The sequence below is a fragment of the Asterias rubens genome, chromosome 3 (assembly GCF_902459465.1).
Source record: "Asterias rubens chromosome 3, eAstRub1.3, whole genome shotgun sequence".
NCBI lineage: Eukaryota > Metazoa > Echinodermata > Asteroidea > Forcipulatida > Asteriidae > Asterias > Asterias rubens.
In genome coordinates, this window is record NC_047064.1 from 5,801,418 (window position 1) to 5,814,470 (window position 13,053).

Sequence of the window (13,053 nt, forward strand, 5' to 3'; positions counted from 1 at the left end):
TGTACGTGTTTGGAGATACACCAAGTGAGAGTGCTGGTCTTTGACATTTACCAAAGGTGTCCAGGGGTGGATTTCACAAAGGTAGTCCTAACTTAGGATTAGTCCTAGGCAATGCTTAGAGATATGACCAGTCCTAAGTTAGGATGAGTTACTGGTCCTAACTTAGGACTGGTCCTATCTCTTAGCATTGCCTAGGACTAGTCCTAAGTTAGGACTACCTTTGTGAAATCCACCCCAGTGCCTTTAACCGGCCACACTTTCCTTACTTTTTTAAATTATTACTCAATATTATTCCACATCATTTCAATACCTGTTTCCAATCAGTGGTAGTTCTCCTAAGACTGTTTTTTTGTCCACTCTCTGTTTTCTGTTTGATATTCGTGTTGCCTTTCCAAGTCCTGTCGTCTAATTGACACCGGGACTAAAACAAACAACTCAGTTTAATCAATACGATTAAGCTGTACTACGAGGCTGTTTAAAGGCACTGGAAACGTTGTGGTAATTGTCAAAGCCCAGCATCCTCTCTTGGTGCATCCCAACATGTGCGTATAATAACAAATATGTGAAATCTTGGGCCCAATTGGTCATCGAAGTTGCAAGAGAATAATGAAAGAAAAACACCCGTGTTGCACTTCTGATGTGCTTTCAGATGCATAACAAAAGGCTTCATTTGGAACATTTTATTAACTGGGTGAAACGTTACCTCTTTCTCAAAAACTATGTTTTCAGAGGGAGCCGTTTCTCACAGTGTGTTATACTATCAACATCTACCCATTGCTTGTTACCAAGTAAGTTTTTATGCCAGTGTTAAACAGTTGCTAAGATGGAGTTAAAAATTAGCGTCCCAAAATAAACTAATACCTCCCGTTAGGTTGGCTTTGACTGCTCTATCCTCTTCTGGGCCCATTTGCATAGAGCTGCTTAAGCAGAAAACTTAACAATATTGTCTGTCAAGCAGAAATGAACAGGATACTAGCCACAATTTGATGTGGTCTGAAAGTGTCTTAAGGTTACGGAACTTAATTTGTCCTAAGTACTAAGATACATCTTAGGAAGAGTTTGGTGAAATCTTAAGCTGGTCTTTGACAATTACCGAAAGTTAAACCTTACCTTCCAACAATGAACTGTGAAACACCACTAAGCTATTAACCAAATATTATAGAGCTCCGAATCTTTGCTATTAACACAGTTACGGCTTATAAAAATTATTATAAATTGAAGTGTAACTGAACTTTTTAAAGACAAATCACATGTATACTCAATATTATTTTCCAGCACTCAGTCCCGACTGCAGAAGCACATTATTTGTTATCAAGTTAAAGGAAGTGGACACTATTGGTAATTACTCAAAATATTGATTAGCATAAAAAATTACTTGGTTACGAGTTATGGGGAGCTGTTGATAGTATGAAACATTGTGAGAAACGGCTCCCTCTGGAGTCACATAGTTTTCGAGAAAGAAGTAATTTTCCACGAGTTTGATTTCGAGACCGGATATTCAGAATTTGGGGTCTCGAAATCAAGCATCTGAAGCACACAACTTTGTGTGACAAGTGTGTTTTTTTCTTTCATTATTATCTCGCAACTTCGATGACCGACTGAGCTCAAATTTTTACAGGTTTGTTATTGTATGCATGTGTTGAGATACATCAGGTGAGAACACTGGTCTTTAACAATAACCAACATCGTCCTGTGTCTTTAAGTATTTATCGATGACACCTTCAAAGGTAGACGACTCTTATCGAATTGTACTTTTTGTTTTGATAATGGGTTCAACAACCTGTACTTCTATAATTTGCATTTCATGGTTTACATCCTTGTGATACCAGTATAAACAAACGTCGATATAATTTATAGCTTCATCAGGGCGCACTAACTACCATTTGAATCCATAATGAATCTATATACATGTATGTGTGTAAATATTACGCAAGACCAGCACATAAAGTTAACGAGAGAGAGTAAAAAATGAGTTTCTCATGAATAGGTGATCATCCCGTATATTGTAGTTTAAGTTTATGTCGCCTTGTTATAAACATTTACCAAGAACTATCAAGCTACAAAAGACACTTCGTAGAAGAAGACAATAAAGTTTATTAATAGAGATACCAACAACCGGATCTAATAAACAGGCTTCATATCAAGCTTGGGTTAAAAAAAAACCAGAGTTCAATGACACGAACGTGCGTGATAAAACATTACAACCAACCTTTTGCTTTTTAAAAGGCACTGGACACCTCTGGTTATGTTGTCAAAGATCAGGGGCCAATTTCATAGAGCTGCTGAAGCAAAAAAAATTGCTTAAGCACGAAAATAGCTCGCTTATTTTACACACGTTACTGGCCAAAATTTCATGCCATATACATTGCTTATGACTAGTATTTAGCTGTTGTTTACTTAGCATAACAATTGAGTGGTATCTTGGCCGGTAATCTGATTTTACTAAGCAATGAATTTTTTTTTTAAGCAAAAATTTTTGCTTAAGCAGCTTTATGAAATTGGGCACTGTATTCTTATTTGGTGTATCTTAGCGTTGTATGCATAACATAACATATCTGTGAAGATTATGACTCAATTGGTTATTGAAGTTGTAAGAGAAAGTTGAAGAAAAAACACCCTTGTTGTCAACAAAAATATGTGTGGTTTTAGATACCTAACAAAATATCAAAAGATTTTAAGCCAGAAGTCTTTTAATATATGAGTATTAGAAATTACCTCTTTCTCAAAACTATGTAACTTCAGAGGGAGCCATTTTTTCACAATGTTTTATATACTATCAACAGCTCTCAATTGTTCATTACAACTAGTTTGAGCAATTGCCAATAATATCCAGTGTCTCTTATAACGTTGATAAATGCGTCTAGATCAGCAAAGCGACCCGATGAACCAATATTTCTCCAGCTCCAAAATTAACTCAACAACTCAACTTCCTTTTTTGTTCACATCATACAGAGTTTCAAAAAATATCGCCACTGTTTTTTGTATTATTATAGTATGATATATCAAGCTTTGCTATTTTGTTATCTCTGCAATTCAGCCTTGGCTGCTATGGTGTTTGTTTTTAATAAACCATTTCAAATCAAATCAAATAAAATCAAATCAAATCAAATCAAATCAAATCAAAGTAATTTTGCAGGTTGTTAAAAACTGTACAATCTTTTTAACAAAATAGGCTTTAGATTACACATTTGTTTACAAGTTAAAGTACCAGTAAGTTTAACGCATGACTCTCATGTTTTATTGATGACAGTAAGGTAGTAACGAGTCACTCAGTATAAGACTCAAATATAAGACCCTATACAAGCTTTTGCAAACTGCTAATATACTAACCAAAATTAATCGTGTAATGTTAAAGACACGTTGCCTTGGATCGGTCGAGTTGGTCTTTGAAAAGCATTTGTAACCGTTTGTTATAAAAAGCATATGATTAGAAAGATATTTTAAAAGTAGAATATACAGGGATCCACACAAATTTTCCTCGAAATTGCGTGGTTTTCCTTTTATTTTGCGAACTAACATGGTCGGCCATTTATGGGAGTCAACAATTTGACTCCCATAAACATTTGACTCCCATAAATGGCCGACCGTGTTAGTCGACGAGGTAAAAGGAAAACCACGCAATTTCAAGTCATACTTGTGTGGATCATTATATTCTACTTTTAAAATATCTTTCTAATCATATGCATTTTAAAACAAACGGTTACAAACGCTTTCCAAAGACCAACTCGACCGATCCAAGGCAACGTGTTTTTAAGTCCTGAAACATCTATTATGATAATTCTTAGTGCTTCATCAGAAGTTGAATCATCCAGTTAATAAATAGATGCCTTTCTTTACACTTGTTTTCATGTGCTTGTTTTCAATTCAATTTCAAACTCACAGTTATTTCCATACTTCTTGAAAACAGTAAAAAGCCATAACAATAATTTATAAAGATGTTACAAATTAAAAAAAAGCTCTTTTTACAAGGCAGAGAGCATATATCCCGCTTTCTTTATTTTGTTTCTGTTTGCAAACATCAGACAGCACAGACAAGACCCGATGGCGGAGAGGAGTTCCCACTGTAAAGAATCAAAAATGGCTTGGCCTCAAAATCAAACAATTTAGGCATAATAACTTGTCGGTATTCTCGCTCTTGTGTGATGTGAAAAAGGAATGAATGAAAGAGCCTGAAGAACCGCCAATTTCTTTTCTGTTGGTCTGATTATCAAAATGAAACTCTACGTCCGTTTATCAAAAAGTTTCGATCGTCGAAAGAGGCAAAATGAAGAGACATGGTTTCCCCCCCCCCCCCCCCATCGGCAACCTCCAACTGAACACAGAAAAATAGACAAGAGAAACTCAACCGTGACAATGTGCAAGGGGGTGTGAGCAAATAAACTAGTTTATGCGCAAGATTATTAATTTGACTTCGGGGTACGCAATCGCGCAGGTTGCACTCAGCTTTTAAAGCGATCTTAGGGGTGCATTTTGGCCAAGCAGCCAATTACATTCAATTGATAATTAATTACAAAATGATGTGGCCTGTGTACTAAATCCGGCGATACCGTACTTCGGGAAGAGAGCTTTTAAAAAAAGAAAATGTACACACACAAAAGCCAGCCGGCCATAATACGGACTTAAAACTGTAACCGGGTACAGAGGGATAGAGAGAGGGGGTGCAGGGCCCCGCAGGACGAGTCGAGTAGAAGAACCAGCCGCCCCGATTAACTTCATTAAAATCCAATCATTTTTTTATCTGGATTGGCGTCAAATTTATTGTACGCAGCGGGCTGACTGGGGGCGAACAGAACGTCAGTGTTCCGTTACATACAATAATTTATTAGTACACGGTACATATTTTGTGATTTTGCGTCCGGGCTGGGCTAGTTGAATTACGTCGGGGTATACAACCGTTCGTTGGTTTAAAAAAAAAAAAAAAAAAAAAAAGTGTCCGGTGAGGGGGTGCTACTGGCACAATTTACTCAGAAAGAGGGGATGCCCCTTGGGTGCCAGGTGGACCAGTCGTTTAGTGATTTGGGGGGTTTTGTTGTGTAAGTTGGTGGAACGACCGATGTCGAACGATGATGTCATTTTAGTGCTTTTTATTAAAAACTAAGTAAAAATTGTGAGTTGTATGGAATACGATATTAAATAAACCTTGATATCAGGTGATACTTGAGAGGGACGAGACTTGTAATTAAACCTTGGATGAATTACTTATCGGTGGGTGACCTTTTCTTTCCTTTAATTTAACAAGAGTAGGAGGAATTTGTGCCGTGGAAAGAAAAAACCTTTTAATACATAAGTCAAACTGAAGTCTTATGTTTGTTTCCCAAATTCACGATGATGATGATTTTAACGGATTTTGAAGGGTGATATTTGTCTTACAACAACCTAAGTTTAATTCTGAATCTCTTTTATTTTTTTATTTTTTTCCCAACGCTAGCTCATCTTTTATCTTCTAACTTTAAAAACTTAACAATAAATATTTTGACATTTCTGCTCCGTATTTTCTGCAGTTGAATGTTTTAATTGGCGACGCTGTTTTTTTTTTTTTTTTTTTTTTTTTTTTTTTTTTTTTTTTGGGGGGGGGGGGTTTCCAATTAGTCACGGGTAACAGGGCGCAAGATTGACTGTTTGGGAGGCTGACGTGGAGGGACTGGGCAAGTCTATAAATCAGTACTGCATAAATCTGGATCGAAACATGCGTGATACACCTCTTCCTTTTTATAAAAAAAACAGAAAAAAAAGCTATACGTTAGTTCGGAGGAAACCGTTTCTTTGCTAAGCAAACATTGAATGGGGCGCCAGTCATTTTACGTGATTTGGGCTCGTAACCCACAAAGGCACTTGGACACCAGGACCAAATTCCATGAGGCCTGTAATCACAAAAACTTGCTAAGCACAGAAAACTTTTCGTGATTACAGGCCTCAAGAAATTTTGTCCTAGTGTCCCCGCAGGTGCCTTTGTGGAACAACAAGAAGACGCTAAGGCATGTGATTTTTTTTCCAGAGATTTTGCGCAAGCATTTTTTCTACCTGCTTATTTCGACTGCTTCCCGTTTAAATGGACAGCGTTGGCGCCGAAGGTCTTCAATAAAGTAATTTAATGTTTTAGACGGTATTTCGAAAGTTGTTCTTTTTTCTTAGAATATAGAAAGGTAATGGTATGTTAAATCGGCAAGCTCTTTGATTGGATTTATAATCCATTCATCATGTACTGGGAAGCGCTCCTAGGATCCGATATCTCTTCTTAAAGGAACATTGCGGAATTGTTTTTTTATTAACAAAACAGTTGCTGGCAGTGTCAGCACTTTATGTAATCCAACATATTATACATAAAATGACAAACCTGTAGAAGTTTGAGATCGATCAGCCATCTGAGTTACGAGAAAAAAAGAAAAAAACACCAAATGGGAAAAATAGTTTTCTTTCTTTCTCTTTAAAATGTGAAATTTCATACATATATATATCAAGGGGTGTTTTCTACTACCATCAACATACCATGTTAAACCGAGGAGCCTTTTGACTGAATCTCTCATCCATTCATGAATTAGTTTTAAAATCATGTACTGAAAAGAGCTCAGAGGGTCGGATACCAATCTTAAATTTGTATATTAGTTTGTGCTTTACCTGGCAGCTAGGATGCCAGGTAAAGTTCCGTAAATTTCACAGTGGAAGTTTTGCAAACTACTCATTCATGGCATAATTTCAGAAACTTCCACAGTTAAGTTTACGGTGACTTAACAGGCACCCTATGCTGCCAGGTAAAGGACCGTAAATTTTACGGAGTTTTTGTTTTGTTTTGCTTTTACAGTGATAGGCCTAACTCAAGATGACATGTGATCCGTTTTTAATTGCATCTTTACTTTCCGGAACATCTGTTTTTAATTGCATCTTTACTTTCCGAAAGTATGCATACACAGACAAAGAGAGTAGTCGGTGAAGAATTGTGCTGGCATACCCGGCGATGTCTTGAAACTGCAACAGTTTCTTTTCTGTAATGAAGGCGATTTTTTTACGTGTGTTTATTACAGATTATATATCTATATCTTTTTATAGCTTTTGCTTTATCGTTAACATGTTTAACGATTCAACCAGTTGCGCTGATTGAATGAAAACATCATCCTGCTCGACTCATTTGTGAAGGTACATAAAGACAAGGAGTTCGTGATAAAAACATCTATTTCGAGTCTCTTGTATTTGATGCTAGCCAAGAGATAATACGAATTTACAAGATATATTTGATTAATGTATCTGTAGAGAAATACGAAAGAAAACTTGGGTTTAAGAGACACTGGTCCGGCATTGTCACTTTCCGCACGAGCTATTCACGAGCTTTAAAACAATACAAAACGTCTCGAACACGTGTTACCACAGCAGCACATAATGGCGGTACAAAATCACAATCAACATGTATTCTTGGTTCAACCAGCAACAACTCAACAATAAGTGTTTAATTTATGTTGAAAGATCATAGGTACCAGCAAAATGGTGCTTGGGTCAGGCACATCTGATACTCATGGGTAATATCAGAATTGTCTTATCCAGGATAAAATGTAATTAGTCTAAGCCTACTAAAAAAAAAAGTACAAAAAAAAGCTTTACCGTCAATGACCCCATTGTAATAAAGCACCCCCCCCCCTTACTAAATGCTCCTAAACTTTGGAACGCTTTTACCTCATAACATCAGATGATGTGGTTCTCTTCCATTGTTTAAAAACTTGCTGAAAACTCGTGTATTTAAATCCTCTTACACTTAGCTCGTTACATGTCTTGACAGTAGATTATTCATTGTATAATTATTTGTTTTATTATGCTCTACATTTCTTTTTTGTTGTATATGTATTGTTTTTCGTTCTGCGCCTCGGAATAGGGTCTTGTACACTAGATAGATGGCGCATTATAAATGCATTATTATTATTATAAATAAGATACCAAAAACAAAGCCTTGGTGTTATTTAATAATGCTCCCACCTCTCCAGTTATATTTATTGTTCACACTTAACTTTTAGAAACAATAAGAAACACTTGTGTCACCTTGCCACAACTTGACAAAGAACAGTGTGTAGTTCTAATTAGTGAGAATATATTAAGGATACCGAATTATCTATACTGTCTATGAATTTGTCAAGAAAACACAAACAGATTAATGTTAAAAGGGCGATTCGCACATATGAAATAGTGTGCAAGAAAAACAAATTTAGGACCTTTTTTTTGGGGGGGGGGGCAGTGTCACTCTGATGAACACCAATACAATGAACATCGGATGTAAAACAAATTTCGGTTTTAATTCTATCCTTTTACTGTTATTTGTTTTCCAAAAGCGCGCCATCATGTCATGTATAGACAGGATCGCTTTAAATGGAAACTGATCCTACAATTAAGCGAATCTCATTGGGATCGTCGCAATTGTTTGAACTGGAACTGTCACAATTTGCCGCGTACAACCAACCACCGCGCTCTCCCTCTCTCTCTCTCTCTCTCTCTCTCTCTCTCTCTCTCTCTCTGAGGGGGGAACCGGGGCAAACAATGCAGCGCGTTTAATACGGTAAATGTGTGCACAGATGACATCGGGTACATCAGGATCGTTCCCGGATGCACTACTCTTTCCCTCCTCTCTCCCCCATGATGACGAAGATGATGATGCGAATCTTTAATAATTTCCAATCCGCGCCTTGAGTAGCGATCTTGTGTCTTTTGAGTAGTCTTAACAAGCCCAGGCTCTCCTCCTCTCGGACCTGGGAGATTTCCAGAATCGAAACGTCAAGACACGAAGGTTTGGGGGAAAGATTGTGTCCACACGCTAGATCCACCTGTTCCAATATTGTCTCTCTTAGCCAGGCTCTTTGGTTTCTCTATTACGACCAGACTAATGGAGAGTTGTACTCAAGTGGCGTATATTTCATTATTGATCTGCGGAGGGAATTTAACCGCACTTGAAGTTTGATGACATTTGCTTCGTCGTCGACGATGTTGGGAAAGAGAGAATTGAAGACGATGGAGAGATAAGTGGGGGGAAAACTAACCATAATAAATTGCCACTTTAGTGGCGTGTTGAGATTTACGTTATTTGGTCTTTCAGTATCAATAAGTTTCTATTAAATATAATTGAGAACCTGAGAAACGGTTGTTTTTTTCTCCTGTACTTAAGTGCGCAGATTTATTTTGCTGTTTTAATTTTGGCTTTTGATCTGTCGGTTGTTGTAGTTATTGAGCGGTTTGGCGGCCCCTACTTGCCGAGGCTTATTAATTACAACGTTTAAGGATCTCAGTGTGACATTTTAGTGATGTGATTACGATATGGTACGTCAGCCACCGTGTAATTATGACAAGGGAAGAGGGGGATTGATAGAAAGTGTTTTTATTCAATAACAAATTATATGTAATAGTTTTCTTTCCACCTATAGGCAATACGATTTTCCAGTATTTATCTAGCTGTTTCCCGTGAATTAAGCACTTAAAAGGATCCCGTGTATATACGTCGCCCAGTGTGGTTGATACTCAGCTAATGTTCGATCCGTTCCTATCCAACGGTATATGATGGGATTATTATTTCTGCTTAATTAAAGAAATGTAGACAGGGGGTGGTGGGGCCGTTGATATTAATCTAATCACATTATGTTTTGATTTGTTTTTGTGTTTTCTTGAAGGTAACAATTCAGACGGATTTTATTGTAAACAAATCTGTGATGGTTATATAATTTATGGTAATGAATGGCGGTCTGATGGGTGAGTAGTGGGGGGAACAGGTATAAACTATTATATTTTAATAATAACAATAATATACATTGATACCTCACCATGCAATGCCTCAAATCCTATATAACAATAATAATAATTAACTTATAAAGCATCAACTACCTAAGACTAAACTTATTCCGATGGGCATAAAAACCAAACAGAGTGAGTAAACAAAAAATAATACAAGTTACGTATAGCTTAGAAAGAAATAAGAGTACATTGAAAAAAATACTAATGCATTACATAAACGTGCTGGCAAAATGAATTGTAAATTAATAACAAACAGAAAGTCAATCATAAGAAATATTGAATAGGTGGTCTTTTAGCAATGTTTTGAAAACGTCCAGAGACGTTGCAGAACTCGTGAAAGTATTGAGTAAATCGTGCTTACGTATCGGAGTGAGGGTAAACAACAATTTATATTCTTTATCCTCAATGCAGAAATTAACACCTGTTAAATCGTTGCGGTACCCGCTGCTTAGGATTCGAACTGCCTCTACCGATCGGGCTTAGTGTGGGCTTAACGTGACATCTGCTGTAGCAATGCAAAGGTTGTGGGTTTGAATCCCACCCGAGTGTTTTTCCTGTGGATTTTGTTCACAGAACTCGGGAAAGTACTAAATATACAGACTTTTACACAAGTCGTTGTAAGGGTAAAAACTAAATTAAGTCTTTATCATGTTGCCGCCATCTTGGTCGTGTTCCCTGTATCAAAATAGCAGCGAATCCAGCAATTAATGCTAATACTCCTGGCACAAAAAAGGAACCATGTTTTTTGTACATTCACGTTGAGGTTTTCATGATCTGATGATTGTCAAAATATATCATTATGGCCTCACGGTAACAGCTTTTTTTTATACAACTCGATAAAAACCAATCTTATCATTTGGATATGTGAGGGGGTGCGGTTGGCAGTACGTTGTCGTTTAAAAAGACACTGGACGCTATTGGTAATTGTCAAAGACCAGTGTTCTCACTTGGTGTATCTCAACATCAGCATAAAATAACAAATCTGTGAAAATTTGAGCTCAATTGGTCGTCACAGTTGCGCGATAATAATGAACGAAAAAAACACCCTTGTCACACGAAGTTGTGTGCTTTCAGATGCTTGAATTCAAAATCTAATTCTGAGGTCTCGAAATCAAATTCGTGAGGGAGCCGTTTCTCACAATGTGTGATACTATCAACAGCTCCCCATTACTCGTTACCAAGTAAGATTTTATGCTAATAATAATTCTGAGTAACTACCAATAGTGTCCACTGCTTTTTGTTACGTTTCTCTGGCAATTTAAAATTTAAAGAAGAATACCATTTTAGATTGTTGCAGATTTGACCCTTGGATTTTCTGAAGTTGCGTTGAAGAAGGAAAAGTTAATAATTATTTCGAAGTGCTGTTTCGCCAGCAACACATTATTCTGTTTTAAAATAAGAATTAACTTTCATGATGAATTGTACATTAGTAGGTTGTTGACATGCAACTGTCAAAACATTGCTGGTGGATATTGTATAATATATGCATAAAATAACAAACTTGTGAAAATTTGAGCTCAATCAGTCGTCGAAGTTGTGAGATAATAATGAAAGAAAAAACACCCTTGTCACACGAAGTTGTGTGCTTTCCGATGCTTGATTTCGAGACCTCAAATTTTTGACTTGAGGTATCGAAATCAAATTCGTGGAAAATTACTTCTTTCTCGAAAACTACATCACTTCAGAGGGAGCCGTTTCTCACAATGTTTTATACTCTCAACGTCAGTCTCCCCATTACTCGTTATAAAGAAAGGTTTTATGATGATAATTATTTCGAGTAATTACCAATAGTGTCCACTGCCTTTTCGTCTGAAGAATTATCATTGTGTATGTTCTTACCTAAGCTATGTATACATTGTACATGTATAATGATTTACGCTGTATTGTTTGCCCACTTTTTGAAAGGAAACCACACAGCGATTTTAATATATCTGGATGTTACCATTGTCTCATGTTTATAAAAAGCTGTGATGTGGTGTTTTTTTTGTCTGATTTTTTAACTAACCCATCTGTGATTTGGGGTTGGAACAAGTACAACTTTAATTGAGCGGGATTTGAACCAACAACGTCCGGTTTAACTTGCCAGTGCTAACTGAGCTATCTGGTTTCTGGCGGTCTCACTATTTTGTCAATACCTTTGTTCGGGGTGCTAGTCAGAATCCATACAACTGTTAACTGCCCTGTAACACAACCTGTTCATGTCATCAGTAAATCGAGCATACATTTTTGGGCTTTCTGTGTAATCCACTTCCTCCTTGTGGTAGAGACTCACCCACCACCAAGTACCCCCGCCATATCATCCCCGCCTACCTGAAGATCCATTAACACTAATGTATCATCGGGGGACATACTCAGACCGCCGACTTGCTCGGGGACACCCCCTTGCATTGCCTCCCATTAAAAACCATCTTGGTGGAATTATTACCCTCCAAAACAGACCCCGAATGTGCTGTATTCCCTGACAGTGTTTTTAGCGTGTCTACACACCCACGAGCACTGTCTCCTACCACCGCTGGCGTTTTGGGCGGGAAATCGAGTGAGCAAGTTGCCTTCAAAATGATCACGTTTTCTGACGCCCGTCCGCTTTGAAAAAAAAAACACGGGCTAAGCGTGTGCCATCACACCTCTCTTACACGAGTTACACTGGAACTTGTTAAACGCCTCGGCGCACGCTCTCCTCTTGTTCAGCCACGGGTCACAGCCGTCTTGAAACATTTCAGCTTGAGACGAGGACTGGAGAACTGGAGGGGAGAACAGGGAAAAGAGAAATAGCCCGTCCCTCTCTCCTCAACATAACCATGCCTGAGCAGCAATGCGGACCAAGTTACATTATTGCTATTCAATTATCTATAATCTCTTGGCTTAAGCTGAATCAACATAGCAATCGATCAGTACAATTTCTGAAAATACCCTTAATGACAAACTGTCTAATTCATGCCATTAGACTCGCAGGCTTGTTGTGTGTGTGTGAGAGCGGGGAGCAAGAATTGAAAGTATGACATTTTCTTCTTGTCCTGCTGGTTAATGCTTCGCTTGTTTAATTTCTGTGTATTTTGGAGAGAGTTAGCGGGTTCTTTTATTGTTTCAATTTGGAGGAAGGGGGATGGTCATGTATGATAGTTTAGCCCTTAAAGTTACTGCTCAGTTTGCTCTTATTTGCGTGATAGTGTTTAATCGTACATGGTTCACGTTGCTTAACATGGATGTAGTTCAAGTGGGAGAATATAGCCTAGAGACTTGTTACTTAAGAGAACATTCTGTTTGTGTTAAAGATGGGAACAATTCTTAATCTTCTAT